At 42.0% G+C, this 17,455-nt stretch overlaps 1 pseudogene; it reads right to left on the reverse strand.

Moving 5' to 3' along the window:
* The window catches only part of LOC121838834, a 62,558-nt pseudogene that overhangs the window by 16,990 nt on the left and 28,113 nt on the right, over positions 1-17,455 (reverse strand).

The raw sequence follows: 17,455 nt of genomic DNA on the forward strand, positions 1-17,455 counted from the left end.
TAATACTAATGTTACTGTTACTACTACTACTACTACTACTAATACTAATGTTACTGTTACTGCTACTACTACTAATACTAATGTTACTGTTACTACTACTACTACTAATGTTACTGTTACTACTACTACTACTACTACTACTACTACTACTACTAATACTAATGTTACTGTTACTACTACAACTACTAATACTAATGTTACTGTTACTACTACTACTACTACTACTACTACTACTACTACTACTACTAATACTAATGTTACTGTTACTACTACTACTACTACTACTACTAATGTTACTGTTACTACTACTACTACTAATGCTACTGTTACTACTACTACTACTACTACTACTAATGTTACTGTTACTACTACTACTAATACTAATGTTACTGTTACTACTACTACTACTACTAATACTAATGTTACTACTACTACTACTACTACTAATACTAATGTTACTGTTACTACTACTACTACTACTACTACTAATGTTACTGTTACTACTACTACTACTAATACTAATGTTACTGTTACTACTACTACTACTACTACTAATACCAATGTTACTGTTACTACTACTACTAATGTTACTGTTACTACTACTACTAATACTAATGTTACTACTACTACTAATACTAATGTTACTGTTACTACTACTACTACTACTAATACTAATGTTACTGTTACTACTACTACTACTACTACTACTACTAATGTTACTGTTACTACTACTACTACTACTAATACTAATGTTACTGTTACTACTACTACTACTACTACTACATGCTAATGTTACTGTTACTAATACTACTACTACTGTTACTACTACTGTTACTACTACTACTACTAATGTTACACTACTACTACTACTACTACTGTTACTACTGTTACTGTTACTACTACTACTACTACTAATACTACTGTTACTGTTACTACTACTACTACTACTGTTACTGTTACTGTTACTACTACTACTACTACTACTACTACTACTACTACTAATGTTACTGTTACTACTACTACTAATACTAATGTTGCTGTTACTACTACTACTACTACTACTAATACTAATGTTTCTGTTACTACTACTACTACTACTACTAATACCAATGTTACTGTTGTGGTTGATACTACTACTACTACTACTACTACTAATACTACTAATACTAATACTAATGTTACTGTTACTACTACAACTAATACTAATGTTACTGTTACTACTACTACTACTACTACTACTACTACTACTACAATGTTACTGTTACTACTACTAATACCAATGTTACTGTTACTACTACTACTACCAATGTTACTGTTACTACTACTACTACTACTACTAATACTAATGTTACTGTTACTACTACTACTACTACTACTACTAATGTTACTGTTACTACTACTAATACTAATGTTACTGTTACTACTACAACTACTACTAATACTAATGTTACTGTTACTACTACTACAACTAATACTAATGTTACTGTTACTACTACTACTACTACTACTACTACAACTACCAATGTTACTGTTACTACTACTACCAATGTTACTGTTACTACTACTACTACTACTACTAATGTTACTGTTACTACTACTACTACTACTACTACCAATATTACTGTTACTACTACTACCAATGTTACTGTTACTACTACTACTACTAATACTACCAATATTACTGTTACTACTACTCCCTCAATGTTACTGTTACTACTACTACTACTACTAATACTAATGTTACTGTTACTACTACTACTACTAATACTAATGTTACTGTTACTACTACTACTGACACTACTACTACTACCAATGTTACTGTTACTACTACTACTACTACTACCAATGTTACTGTTACTACTACTACCAATGTTACTGTTACTACTACTACTACCAATGTTACTGTTACTACTACTACTACTACTACTAATACTAATGTTGCTGTTACTACTACTACTACTACTACCAATGTTACTGTTACTACTAATACTAATGTTACTGTTACTACTACTACTAATACTAATGTTACTGTTACTACTACTACTAATGTTACTGTTACTACTACTACGAATACTAATGTTACTGTTACTACTACCACTAATACTAATGTTACTGTTACTACTACTACTACTACTAATACTAATGTTACTACTACTACTAATACTAATGTTACTGTTACTACTACTACTACTACTAACTACTAATGTTACTGTTACTACTACTACTACTAATACTAATGTTACTGTTACTACTACTACTATTACTAATACTAATGTTACTGTTACTACTACAACTACTAATGTTATTGTTACTACTACTGCACCTACAATGTTACTACTACTACTACTACTAATACTAATGTTACTGTTACTACTACCACTGCTACTACTACTGACTACTACTACTACTACTACTACTACTAAGCAATACTGTTACTACTACTACTACTACTACTACTACTAATGTTACTGTTACTACTACTACTACTACTACTACTACCAATGTTACTGTTACTACTACTACTACTACTAATACTAATGTTACTGTTACTACTACTACTGATTACTACTACTACTACTACTACTACTACTACTACTACTACTACTACTACTAATGTTACTGTTACTACTACTACTAATACTAATGTTACTGTTACTACTACTACTACTACTAATACTAATGTTACTGTTACTACTACTACTACTAATACTAATGTTACTGTTACTACTACTACTACTGCTACTAGTACTACTACTACTGACACTACTCTACTACTACTACTACTGACACTACTACTACTACTATTACTACTGTTACTACTACTACTATTACTGTTACTGTTACTACTACTACTACTACTACTACTACTACTACTGACACTACTACAACTACTATCACTATCACTACTACTACTACTACTACTATCACTATCACTACTACTACCACCACTGCTACTACTACTACTACCACTACTACTACTATGTTACTACTACTGACACTACTACTACTACTACTACTGTTACTACTGTTACTGTTACTACTACTACTACTACTACTACTGTGACTATGTTACTACTACTACTGACACTACTACTACTACTGTTACTACTACTACTACTACTACTACTACTGACACTACTACTACTACTACTACTACTACTACTACTACTACTGTTACTGTTACTACTACCACTACTACTACTACTACTACTACTATCACTATCACCACTACTACTACTACTGACACTACTACCACTACTACTGTTACTGACACTACTACAACTACTACTAATGTTACTGTTGCTACTACTACCACTACTACTACAACCACTACTACTACTACTACTACTGCCACTACTACTACTACTACTACTACTACTACTGTTACTACTACTACTACTACTACTGACACTACTACTACTACTAATACTAATGTTACTGTTACTACTACTACTACTACTACTAATACTAATGTTACTGTTACTACTACTACTGACACTACTACTACTACCAATGTTACTGTTACTACTACTACTACTACTACCAATGTTACTGTTACTACTACTACTACTGACAATGTTACTGTTACTACTACTACTACTACTACTACTACTAATGTTGCTGTTACTACTACTACTACTACTACTACCAATGTTACTGTTACTACTAATACTAATGTTACTGTTACTACTACTACTAATACTAATGTTACTGTTACTACTACTACTGATGTTACTGTTACTACTACTACGAATACTAATGTTACTGTTACTACTAATACTAATGTTACTGTTGGTTACTACTACTACTATAATACTAATGTTACTACTACTACTAATACTAATGTTACTGTTACTACTACTACTACTACTACTAATACTAATGTTACTGTTATACTACTACTATTACTAACTAATGTTACTGTTACTACTACCACTACTACTACTAATACTAATGTTACTGTTACTACTACTGCTACTACTACCAATGTTACTGTTACTACTACTACTACTACTACTAATACTAATGTTACTGTTACTACTACTACTACTAATACTAATGTTGCTGTTACTACTACTACTACTACTACTAATTTGTTACTGTTACTACTACTACCACCACCACTACTACTACCAATGTTACTGTTACTACTACTACTACTACTAATACTAATGTTACTGTTACTACTACTACTGATGTTACTGTTACTACTACTACTACTACTACTGTTACTGTTACTACTACTACTACTACTACTAATACTAATGTTACTGTTACTACTACTACTACTACTAATGTTACTGTTACTACTACTACTACTACAATACTACTGTTACCGTTACTATACTACTACTGCTACTAGTACTACTACTACTGACACTACTACTACTACTACTATTACTACTGACACTACTACTACTACTATTACTACTGACACTACTACTACTATTACTGTTACTGTTTACTACTACTACTACTACTACTACTACTGACACTACTACTACTACTATCACTATCACTACTACTACTACTACTACTATCACTATCATTACTACTGTTACTGCTACTACTACTACTACCACTACTACTACTACTACTGTTACTACTACTACTGTTACTACTACTACTGTTACTACTACTACTACTACTACTACTACTGACACTACTACTACTACTGACACTACTACTACTACTGTTACTACTACTACTACTGACACTACTACTACTACTACTACTACTACTACTACTACTACTACTGTTACTGTTACTACCACTACTACTCACTATCACCACTGACTACTACTGCCACTACTACTACTACTACTGTTACTGACACTACTAAAACTACTACTGTTACTGTTACTACTACTACTACCACTACTACTACAACCACTACTACTACTACTACTACTACTGACTACTACTACTGTTACTACTACTACTACTACTACTACTGTTACTACTACTACTACTACTACTGACACTACTACTACTACTACTACTGTTACTGTTACTACTACTACTGACACTACTACAACTACTACTAATGTTACTGTTACTACTACTACTACTACTACCAATGTTACTGTTACTACTACTACTACTACTACTACTACTACCAATGTTCCTGTTACTACTACTACTACTACTGTTACTGTTACTACTACTACTACTACTGACACTACTACAACTACTACTAATGTTACTGTTACTACTACTACTACTAATGTTACTGTTACTGACTACTACTACAACTACTACTAATGTTACTGTTACTACTACTACTACTACTACTACTACTGTTATTGACACTACTACTACCACCACCTACTACTACTACTACTACTGACACACTACCACTACTACTACTGTTACTACTACTACCACCACCTACCACTACTACTACTAATACACTGTTACTGTTACTACTACTACTACCACTACTACTGACACCACACAACCACTACTATGTTACTGTTACTACTACTACTACTGTTACTGTTGCTACTACACTACTACTACCACCACTACCACCACTACTACTACTGTTACTACTACTACTACTGTTACTGTTACTGTTACTACTACTACTACTACTACTGTTACTACTACTGTACTACTACTACTACTACTACTACTGACACCACTACTACTACTACTACTACTACCACTACTGTTACTACTACTACTACTACTACTACTGACACTACTACAACTACTACTAATGTTACTGTTACTACTACTACTACTACTGTTACTGTTACTACATTACTACTACTACTACTACTACTGACACTACTATTACTACTACACTACTATTACTACTACTACTTTTACTACTGTTACTACTACTACTACTACTACTACTACTGACACTACTACAACTACTACTAATGACTGTTACTACTACTACTAATGTTACTGTTACTACTACTACTACTACTACTACTAATGTTACTGTTACTACCACTACTATTACTACTACCCTGACATTACTACTGTTACTACTACTACCACCACCACCACCACCACCACCACTACTACTACTACTAATGTTACTGTTACTACCACTACTATTACTACTACCCCTGACATTACTACTGTTACTACTACTACCACCACCACCACCACCACCACCACCACCACCACCACCACCACTACTACTACTAATGTTACTGTTACTACCACTACCATTACTACTACCCCTGACATTACTACTGTTACTACTACTACCACCACCACCACCACCACCACCACCACCACTACTACTACTACTACTACTACTATCATTTAACAGTGAACACAGTGGACCTTATATATTACAGTACATCATGGTAGATCAGGTTACATAAAGACATATAATTATAGTGACATTTTCAAAGTGAATTGTGAATTGTGTGAATTGTGTAAAGTGCAAACATTACCAAGAACCTAATTTGAGTCTTCCAAAGTGCTTGAATATCGTGGTGGTTCGAGATCTCCACTGAGTGTGAGGTAACGTTAGCTAATGCTCAATCACCTCAGCAGCTGACTGTCTCTCCGATTGACTGACCGGCTCCCTCTGAGACCGTTCATTTTTTCACTTTACTCATTTAGCAGACACTCTTATCCAGAGAGACTTACTGGAGCACTTAGGGTTAAATGCCTTGCTCAAGGGCACATCGACAGATTGTTCACTTCAGTCGGCTCGAGAATTTGAACCAGCGGTTACTGGCCCCATCTTAACCGCTAGGCTACCGGCTCCCACAATGCTTCAGTCAGGATGGAAGCTTCCTCCATCAATACTTCTTTCAGTTCAGGATGACAGCTTCCTCCATCAATACTTCCTTCAGTCAGGATGGAAGCTTCCTCCATCAATACTTCCTTCAGTCAGGATGGAAGCTTCCTCCATCAATACTTCCTTCAGTCAGGATGGAAGCTTCCTCCATCAATACTTCCTTCAGTCAGGATGGAAGCTTCCTCCATCAATACTTCCTTCAGTTCAGAATGACAGCTTCCTCCATCAATACTTCCTTCAGTTTGGATGACAGCTTCCTCCATGACAGCTTCCTCCATCAATACTTCCTCCATCAATACTTCCTTCAGTCAGGATGGAAGCTTCCTCCATCAATACTTCCTTCAGTTCAGGATGACAGCTTCCTCCATCAATACTTCCTTCAGTCAGGATGAAGCTTCCTCCATCAATACTTCCTTCAGTTCAGGATGACAGCTTCCTCCATCAATACTTCCTTCAGTTTGGATGACAGCTTCCTCCATCAATACTTCCTCCAGTCAGGATGACAGCTTCCTCCATCAGGATGGAACTTCCTCCATCAATACTTCCTCCATCAATACTTCCTCCATCAATACTTCCTCCAGTCAGGATGGAAGCTTCCTCCATCAATACTTCCTCCATCAATACTTCCTCCATCAATACTTCCTTCAGTCAGGATGGAAGCTTCCTCCATCAATACTTCAGTCAGGATGGATTTAAGCTTTTAGCTGCCAAGTATGGCCTACATGTAATTATAATAAAAATAAACCACTAGTAAAAACCAGTTTACCTAAACCTGGCTAGCACTGTGAATCTCACTAATAACTCACTGTACGGCTGATGTGGAGGACGTGGGTGGAAGGACCACAACAAACCTTCTTTCCATAATGTTCATTATACACAAACATACACGTCTGAGGACTGACTAGCTCCAGAACAAGCTGGGTTCTATTCCGGGGCCAAGCATCACATCAAATGAAACCAACATGTCAATTACATAGAACATCATTGTGGTGCTGACTGGTGATTGGCCCACACTACTGCTAATCACACTGCCAATCACTGTAGGCAGGACATAAAATCAACAGAATACAGGATCAACTACCACACTGGAGACAGAGAGAGAGAATCTATGTGCATGTGAACCTGTGGCACAGTCTGGTGTGGGGGCGTGGCTGCACTCAGCTGGGGGAGGTTCAGAGTTAAAGATGACCTCACTGTCCAGGAACCTCAATCGAATGAAAACCCTCAGAACCCCTGTGTGTGTGTGTGTGTGTGTGTGTGTGTGTGTGTGTGTGTGTGTGTATATGTGTGTGTGTGTGTGTGTGCTTCCCTTCGGTCAGGGCTACATAAGACCTCTCTACAGTCCAACAACCCCAACATTATTATAATAACAACTCTGACAATCACACACCACCAGCTACAAGGCACTACAGAAACCACCGCTCACACACTGACCCAGAACTGCTGATTTAGAATCAGTTTCCTCTGGCCAAGTCATCAGCAATATCATCAGGAACTCAACCACCGCTGGCCCTGGAACAGTTGTTAGATGAATAAAGTAACCACAGGCTGTAAGTACAGACAGGAGCACTTAGTTGTGAACGTTAAGCTATTCTTGTCCATTTGCTGTGCCACAGTGAGACATAGCCAGCTGTCTCATTGCTATTCTGGTTCATAGAAGTTAGCCAGCTAGAGCTAAACTAGTCGTTCATAGAAGTTAGCCAGCTAGAGCTAAGCTATTCTGGTTCATAGAAGTTAGCCCACTAGAGCTATGTTATTCTGGTTCCTAGAAGTTAGCCAGCTAGAGCTAAGTTATTCTGGTTCATAGAAGTTAGCCAGCTAGAGCTAAACTAGTCTGGTTCCTAGAAGTTAGCCCGCTAGAGCTATGTTATTCTGGTTCCTAGAAGTTAGCCAGCTAGAGCTAAGTTATTCTGGTTCATAGACGTTAGCCAGCTAGAGCTAAGCTAGTCTGGTTCATAGAAGTTAGCCAGCTAGAGCTATGTTATTCTGGTTCATAGAAGTTAGCCAGCTAGAGCTAAACTAGTCTGGTTCATAGAAGTTAGCCAGCTAGAGCTATGTTATTCTGGTTCATAGAAGTTAGCCAGCTAGAGCTAAACTAGTCTGGTTCATAGAAGTTAGCCAGCTAGAGCTATGTTATTCTGGTTCATAGAAGTTAGCCAGCTAGAGCTAAGTTCCTAGAAGTTAGCCATTCTGGTTATTCTGGTTCATAGAAGTTAGCCAGCTAGAGCTATGTTATTCTGGTTCATAGAAGTTAGCCCGAGCTAAACTAGTCTGGTTCATAGAAGTTAGCCAGCTAGAGCTATGTTATTCTGGTTCATAGAAGTTAGCCAGCTAGAGCTAAACTAGTCTGGTTCCTAGAAGTTAGCCAGCTAGAGCTATGTTATTCTGGTTCATAGAAGTTAGCCAGCTAGAGCTAAACTAGTCTGGTTCATAGAAGTTAGCCAGCTAGAGCTAAACTAGTCTGGTTCCTAGAAGTTAGCCAGCTAGAGCTAAACTAGTCTGGTTCCTAGAAGTTAGCCAGCTAGAGCTATGTTATTCTGGTTCATAGAAGTTAGCCAGCTAGAGCTATGTTATTCTGGTTCATAGAAGTTAGCCAGCTAGAGCTAAACTAGTCTGGTTCATAGAAGTTAGCCAGCTAGAGCTAAACTAGTCTGGTTCCTAGAAGTTAGCCAGCTAGAGCTAAACTAGTCTGGTTCCTAGAAGTTAGCCAGCTAGAGCTATGTTATTCTGGTTCATAGAAGTTAGCCAGCTAGAGCTATGTTATTCTGGTTCATAGAAGTTAGCCAGCTAGAGCTAAACTAGTCTGGTTCCTAGAAGTTAGCCAGCTAGAGCTATGTTATTCTGGTTCCTAGAAGTTAGCCAGCTAGAGCTATGTTATTCTGGTTCATAGAAGTTAGCCAGCTAGAGCTATGTTATTCTGGTTCATAGAAGTTAGCCAGCTAGAGCTAAGCTAGTCTGGTTCATAACCTGTGTGTGTGTGTGTGTGTGTGTGTGCGCGTGCGTTGTACGCGTGTGTGTGTGCGTGTGCGTTGTACGCGTGTGTGTGTGTGTGCGTGTGTGTGTGTGTGTGTGTGTGTGCGCGCGTGCGTTGTACGCGTGTGTGTCTCACCTGAAAGCGTGGCAGGTCAGGGGGTTTGAAGTCATTGGGGGAGCAGCCGCACCAGTCTACGATGTGTTTGTACTGACACTTACAGCCCAGCTTCCTGTTCCAGTTGGTGATACGTAGGTTGTTGTCCACCATACTCTCACAGTGAGCACTGTTCTCTAGCACTGTGTGGAAGAACGACTGGAAAGAGAGGGGGGATATGTTAGATAGTCAGTAGTGTGCAGTTTGTGCTGATTGCATAGTGTGTGTGTGCAACAGATGTGTGTGCATGTGTGTGTGTGTGTGTGTTACCTCGGCAGGCAGCAGTGTGTGTGTGTGTGTGTGTTACCTCGGCAGGCAGCAGTGTGTATGTGTGTGTGTGTGTGTGTGTGTTACCTCGGCAGGCAGCAGTGTGTGTGTGTGTGTGTGTGTGTGTGTTACCTCGGCAGGCAGCAGTGTGTGTGTGTGTGTGTGTGTGTTACCTCGGCAGGCAGCAGTGTGTATGTGTGTGTGTGTGTTACCTCGGCAGGCAGCAGTGTGTGTGTGTGTGTGTGTGTGTGTTACCTCGGCAGGCAGCAGTGTGTGTGTGTGTGTGTTACCTCGGCAGGCAGCAGTGTGTGTGTGTGTGTGTTACCTCGGCAGGCAGCAGTGTGTGTGTGTGTGTGTGTTCGGCAGGCAGCAGTGTGTATGTGTGTGTGTGTTACCTCGGCAGGCAGCAGTGTGTGTGTGTGTGTGTGTTACCTCGGCAGGCAGCAGTGTGTATGTGTGTGTGTGTGTGTGTTACCTCGGCAGGCAGCAGTGTGTGTGTGTGTGTGTTACCTCGGCAGGCAGCAGTGTGTGTGTGTGTGTGTGTGTCGGCAGGCAGCAGTGTGTATGTGTGTGTGTGTGTTACCTCGGCAGGCAGCAGTGTGTGTGTGTGTGTGTGTTACCTCGGCAGGCAGCAGTGTGTGTGTGTGTGTGTGTTACCTCGGCAGGCAGCAGTGTGTGTGTGTGTGTGTGTGTTACCTCGGCAGGCAGCAGTGTGTGTGTGTGTGTTACCTCGGCAGGCAGCAGTGTGTGTGTGTGTGTGTGTGTTACCTCGGCAGGCAGCAGTGTGTATGTGTGTGTGTGTGTGTGTTACCTCGGCAGGCAGCAGTGTGTATGTGTGTGTGTGTGTGTTACCTCGGCAGGCAGCAGTGTGTACCTCGGCAGGCAGCAGTGTGTGTGTGTGTGTGTGTGTTACCTCGGCAGACAGCAGTGTGTATGTGTGTGTGTGTGTGTGTGTGTTACCTCGGCAGGCAGCAGTGTGTATGCGTAGAAGCGCTTCATGCTGACGACCAGCTCATCTTCAGAGTTGATGATGTAATCCACAAACATGCGGTTCAGAAGGAACCAATCGGAACCTCCGTCCACCGCAATGCCTTCTGGGATCTTGCGGTCGCCTAGGCGCCACATGTTGTGTCACACTCGAAGAAGAGCCGGTCCAGACCCTGCTTACGGATGAACCTGGAAAGGACACACACACACACACGCAGATGAACACACACACAAACACACACACAGATGAACACACACACAAACACACACACAGATGAACACACACATACACACACAAACGTAGATGAACACACACACAGATGAACACACACAACACACACACAGATGAACACACACACAAACACACACACAGATGAACACACACACAAACACACACACATACACACACAAACGTAGATGAACACACACACAGATGAACATGTGTCTCACCGTGTGTTGTCTCTGCCGTGGGATTTGATGAAGTTCATGTCCCGGTACTTTGTCAGGAAGCCCACCAGCTGCTCATTGGTCCTGGTGAGGGCAGACAACTGTCAATCAGTCACATGGCCAATCAACATGAGGGAGCACACACAGGCACTGTAGGTATGAAAGGGTTTATCTCGGCCCCATGCTCTCGGCTGGAGTCCGAATATTTGAGCATCCTTTCTAAACAAAATGCATTTTGGGGGTTTTCTAATGCGGATACAATGTTGTTTGGTTTATTGTTTGAACAGTCGCTGAGATTGTATTTGGCTATTAATGCAAAATAGGCTGTTTATTTAATGCCAAGCTAAACCAAGACGGCAATCTTGAAATTGAAGTGATTTGAAAGTTGATTAGCTTCCCACAGCCCATGTAAAAAAAAAAAGAAGATTTATAATTAATTAATATCCTCTGGCAAATAATATTTCATTTTTTGGTAGTTGGTAGTTACAGTCTTGTCTCATCGCTGCAACTCCCCTACAGACTCAGGAGAGGTGAATCCTCTGAAACACGACCCTGTCAAGCTGCACTGCTTCTTGACACACTGCTCACTTAACCCAGAAGCCAGCCACACCAAAGCCACACCAATGTGTAGGAGGTAACACTGTCCAGCTGGTGACAGAAGCCAGCCACACCAATGTGTAGGAGGTAACACTGTCCAGCTGGTGACAGAAGCCAGCCACACCAAAGCCACACCAATGTGTAGGAGGTAACACTGTCCAGCTGGTGACAGAAGCCAGCCACACCAAACACCAATGTGTAGGAGGTAACACTGTCCAGCTGGTGACAGAAGCCAGCCACACCAGCCACACCAATGTGTAGGAGGTAACACTGTCCAGCTGGTGACAGAAGCCAGCCACACCAAAGCCACACCAATGTGTAGGAGGTAACACTGTCCAGCTGGTGACAGAAGCCAGCCACACCAAAGCCACACCAATGTGTAGGAGGTAACACTGTCCAGCTGGTGACAGAAGCCAGCCACACCAAAGCCACACCAATGTGTAGGAGGTAACACTGTCCAGCTGGTGACTGAAGCCAGCCACACCAAAGCCACACCAATGTGTAGGAGGTAACACTGTCCAGCTGGTGACAGAAGCCAGCCACACCAAAGCCACACCAATGTGTAGGAGGTAACACTGTCCAGCTGGTGACAGTAACAGTCCAGCCAGCCACACCAATGTGTAGGAGGTAACACTGTCCAGCTGGTGACAGAAGCCAGCCACACCAAAGCCACACCAACTGTCCAGCTGGTGTAGGAGGTAACACTGTCCAGCTGGTGACTGAAGTCAGCTTGCAGGCACCCAGGCCAACCACATGGAGTCGCTAGAGCGAGATAGGACAAGGAAATCCCAGCCGGCCAAACCCTCTCCTAACCCGGATGACGGTGGGCCAATTGTGCGCCACCTTATGGTTCTCCCAGTCACATGCCGGCTGTGACACAGCCTGGGATCGAACCCGGGTCTGTAGTGACGCCTCAAGCACGGCGAGGAGTGCCTTAGACCGCTGCGCCACTCGCGAGGCTCCCCGACAAATATTCTTCTACTTAACCGGTGTAACCTACAACGTTATCCCAGATGAATATGCTGCTTCAATGCATTCACTCCCATGTTGGTGTCAGAGAAAAAGTAGGAATCTCACAGCTGTTTTTACCAATAGCCTGGAATCACCAGTTATTAGTGGGGGAGGGGCTATAATGTTGTTTGGTTTATTGCTTAAATAGTCGCTGAGATTATATATATTTTTTTTATACCACACTATAGTTTATATACAAGGACCAAAGAGTTTGGCCTGATTCGCGTTCTCATTTTTGCAGTGGAATTTTTTTTTTTCTTCGATTCTGGTATCGTCCCAGCACCTAACACACACACACACACACACACACACACACACACACACCCAACAGCCCCCCGTCCCCAACTCCCCCAAAACACACGCCTAACAGCACTCAATCCTCTACTCCCATCTGAACAGAACATGAGTCCCAAACTCTCAAAGCAATTACACTTTCCTAATACCTCTTTAATTAGCTTGCTAATTAACACTCACATTAGCCAAGTATTACAGTACCTTATCAAGGCTGGAGCACAATGCTAACACGCTAGGCAGAGACAGCCAATAAGGATACGGTTACACACACACACACACACGTGCACGCACGCACGCGCACACACACCAGATGTGAATCTGAAGTTGACGCAGACAGAATTAGTTAGATGTATGGCATGGTGAATGAGAGATTAAAGAGAGAGAGAGAGAAAGTGAGAGAAACTCCAATTGAAGAACAGACAGACAGATGAACACACACAGCCATCTGTCCTATTGAATTTTCCTATGCTGAAAAGCAGTAGAGGTGAAGCCACAATGTCACTGCATCCAAACCTGTGTGTGTGTGTGTGTGTGTGTGTGTGTGTGTGTGTGTGTGTGTGTGTACGTGCGTGTGTCTGTACATGTGTGTGTGTGTCTGTACGGATGAATGTGTCCTCCTTCCCCTCCTCCTTTTCCTTCCTCCCTTTTCTTCCTCCCCTACTCCCTTTCCCCCTTCCCCTCCTCTCCTCCTCCCTTTTCCTCCTCTCCTCCTCCCTTCCCCTCCTCCCTTTCCTTCCTCTCCTCCTCCCTTTTCCTCCTCTCCTCCTCCCTTCCCCTCCTCCCTTTCCTTCCTCTCCTCCTCCCTTTTCCTCCTCTCCTCCTCCCTTTCCCTCCTCTCCTCCTCCCTCCATCCCAGTCTGTCCCCTCTGTCTCTGCTAGCTGCTGTGCCCTTCAGTCTAGTGATGTTTAGGATCACATACAAACAAACATACATACATACATACAGACAGACAGACAGACAGACAGACAGACAGACAGACGCACACACACACATATTCACACATACAGACACACGCACGCACACACACACACACACACACACACATTATGAGAAGTGTGTGGTGTGTGTCCATGTGTGTGTCCGTGTGTGCGCCACACTCATCGATCACACACACAAACGCAGCACGCTGGGATCCGTGTCAACTCTGATGTCATCACTGGGTATTGACAGGGAATGGATTTTGTCCAGTGGGCCGCAGGGCTCATGGGATTGGTTCACTTCAATAAGAGATCCAGTTGGAAGTAGAGAGAACTTAGTGACTCAGGACCTTCTGTCAGACCAACTTCCGCCATTATGTGGAATTCTGTGTGTGTGTGTGTGTTTGTGGGCCCTATTCCCTATGTAGCACACTACTTTTGACCAGAGCCCTATGGGCCCTATTCCCTATATAGTGCACTACTTTAGACTGGAGACCTATGAGCCCTATTCCCTATATAGTACACTACTTTTGACCAGAGCCCTATGGGCCCTATTCCCTATATAGTGCACTACTTTAGACTGGAGACCTATGAGCCCTATTCCCTATATAGTACACTACTTTTGACCAGAGCACTCCATGCCCACCTGATAGGGTAGTCGGCTGCACTGAGGTTGATGAAGAAGTCCCAATTCCAGTCGGCCATCTTGAGAAGGTCGTCCATGCTACGCAGGTACATGGTGAGCAAGCTCGCCCCGCCCCAAATGGTGGACATCCTCCAGGAAGTAACACGGACGTTGGAGTACTGGCTCGCTAGAGCCCCCACCTGTCTGTGGAGGTAGTTGGAACGCTGGGGAAGGGAAGAAAGGTAGTGGGGAAATTAATAGAGGTCTGCATGTTTACCTGGTCTACAGGTTTACCTGGTCTGCAGGTTTACCTGGTCTACAGGTTTACCTGGTCTGCAGGTTTACCTGGTCTGCAGGGTTACCTGGTCTACAGGTTTACCTGGTCTACAGGTTTACCTGGTCTGCAGGTTTACCTGGTCTGCAGGTTTACCTGGTCTGCAGGTTTACCTGGTCTACAGGTTTACCTGGTCTACAGGTTTACCTGGTCTGCATGTGTACCTGGTCTGCATGTGTACCTGGCCTGCATGTTTACCTGGTCTACAGGTTTACCTGGTCTGCATGTTTACCTGGTCTACAGGTTTACCTGGTCTACAGGTTTACCTGGTCTACATGTTTACCTGGTCTACATGTTTACCTGGTCTACATGTTTACCTGGTCTGCATGTTTACCTGGTCTACAGGTTTACCTGGTCTACATGTGTACCTGGTCTACAGGTTTACCTGGTCTACATGTGTACCTGGTCTACAGGTTTACCTGGTCTACATGTTTCCCTGGTCTACAGGTTTACCTGGTCTACATGTTTACCTGGTCTACAGGTTTACCTGGTCTACATGTTTACCTGGTCTGCATGTTTACCTGGTCTACATGTTTACCTGGTCTGCATGTTTACCTGGTCTGCATGTTTACCTGGTCTACAGGTTTACCTGGTCTGCATGTTTACCTGATCTGCATGTTTACCTGGTCTGCATGTGTACCTGGTCTGCATGTTTACCTGATCTGCATGTGTACCTGATCTGCATGTTTACCTGGTCTACATGTTTACCTGGTCTGCATGTTTACCTGGTCTGCATGTGTACCTGGTCTGCATGTTTACCTGGTCTGCATGTGTACCTGATCTGCATGTTTACCTGGTCTGCATGTTTACCTGGTCTACAGGTTTACCTGGTCTGCATGTTTACCTGGTCTGCATGTGTACCTGATCTGCATGTTTACCTGATCTGCATGTTTACCTGATCTGCATGTTTACCTGATCTGCATGTTTACCTGATCTGCATGTGTACCTGATCTGCATGTTTACCTGATCTGCATGTTTACCTGATCTGCATGTGTACCTGATCTGCATGTTTACCTGGTCTGCATGTGTACCTGGTCTACATGTTTACCTGATCTGCATGTTTACCTGGTCTGCATGTGTACCTGATCTACAGGTTTACCTGGTCTGCATGTTTACCTGGTCTACATGTTTACCTGGTCTGCATGTGTACCTGATCTGCATGTGTACCTGATCTGCATGTGTACCTGGTCTGCATGTTTACCTGGTCTGCATGTTTACCTGGTCTGCATGTGTACCTGGTCTGCATGTTTACCTGGTCTGCAGGTTTACCTGGTCTGCATGTTTACCTGGTCTGCATGTTTATCTGGTCTGCATGTTTACCTGGTCTACAGGTTTACCTGGTCTACATGTACAGTGCATTCGGAAAGTATTCAGACCCCTTGACTTTTTTCCTAGTATATACCTGGTCTACAGGTATATAGTAGTAGTGTGAGGTATGGTAGATGGTCGTACCTGGTCTACAGGTATATAGTAGTAGTGTGAGGTATGGTAGATGGTCGTACCTGGTCTACATGTATATAGTAGTAGTGTGAGGTATGGTAGATGGTCTGTAGTAGTCTACATGTATATAATAGTAGTGTGAGGTATGGTAGATGGTCTGTAGGAGTCTACATGTATATAATAGTAGTGTGAGGTATGGTAGATGGTCTGTAGTGGTCTACATGTATATAATAGTAGTGTGAGGTATGGTAGATGGTCGTACCTGGTCTACATGTATATAATAGTAGTGTATGGTAGATGATCTGTAGTAGTCTACATGTATATATTAGTAGTGTGAGGTATGGTAGATGGTCTGTAGTAGTCTACATGTATATAATGGTAGTGAGGTATGGTAGATGGTCTGTAGTAGTCTACATGTATATAATAGTAGTGTGAGGTATGGTAGATGGTCTGTAGTAGTCTACATGTATATAATAGTAGTGTGAGGTATGGTAGATGGTCTGTAGTAGTCTACATGTATATAATGGTAGTGAGGTATGGTAGATGGTCTGTAGTAGTCTACATGTATATAAGGTTAGTGAGGTATGGTAGATGGTCGTACCTGGTCTACATGTATATAGTAGTAGTGTG

This window comes from Oncorhynchus tshawytscha, unplaced genomic scaffold, assembly GCF_018296145.1.
Source record: "Oncorhynchus tshawytscha isolate Ot180627B unplaced genomic scaffold, Otsh_v2.0 Un_contig_1306_pilon_pilon, whole genome shotgun sequence".
NCBI classification, from domain to species: domain Eukaryota; kingdom Metazoa; phylum Chordata; class Actinopteri; order Salmoniformes; family Salmonidae; genus Oncorhynchus; species Oncorhynchus tshawytscha.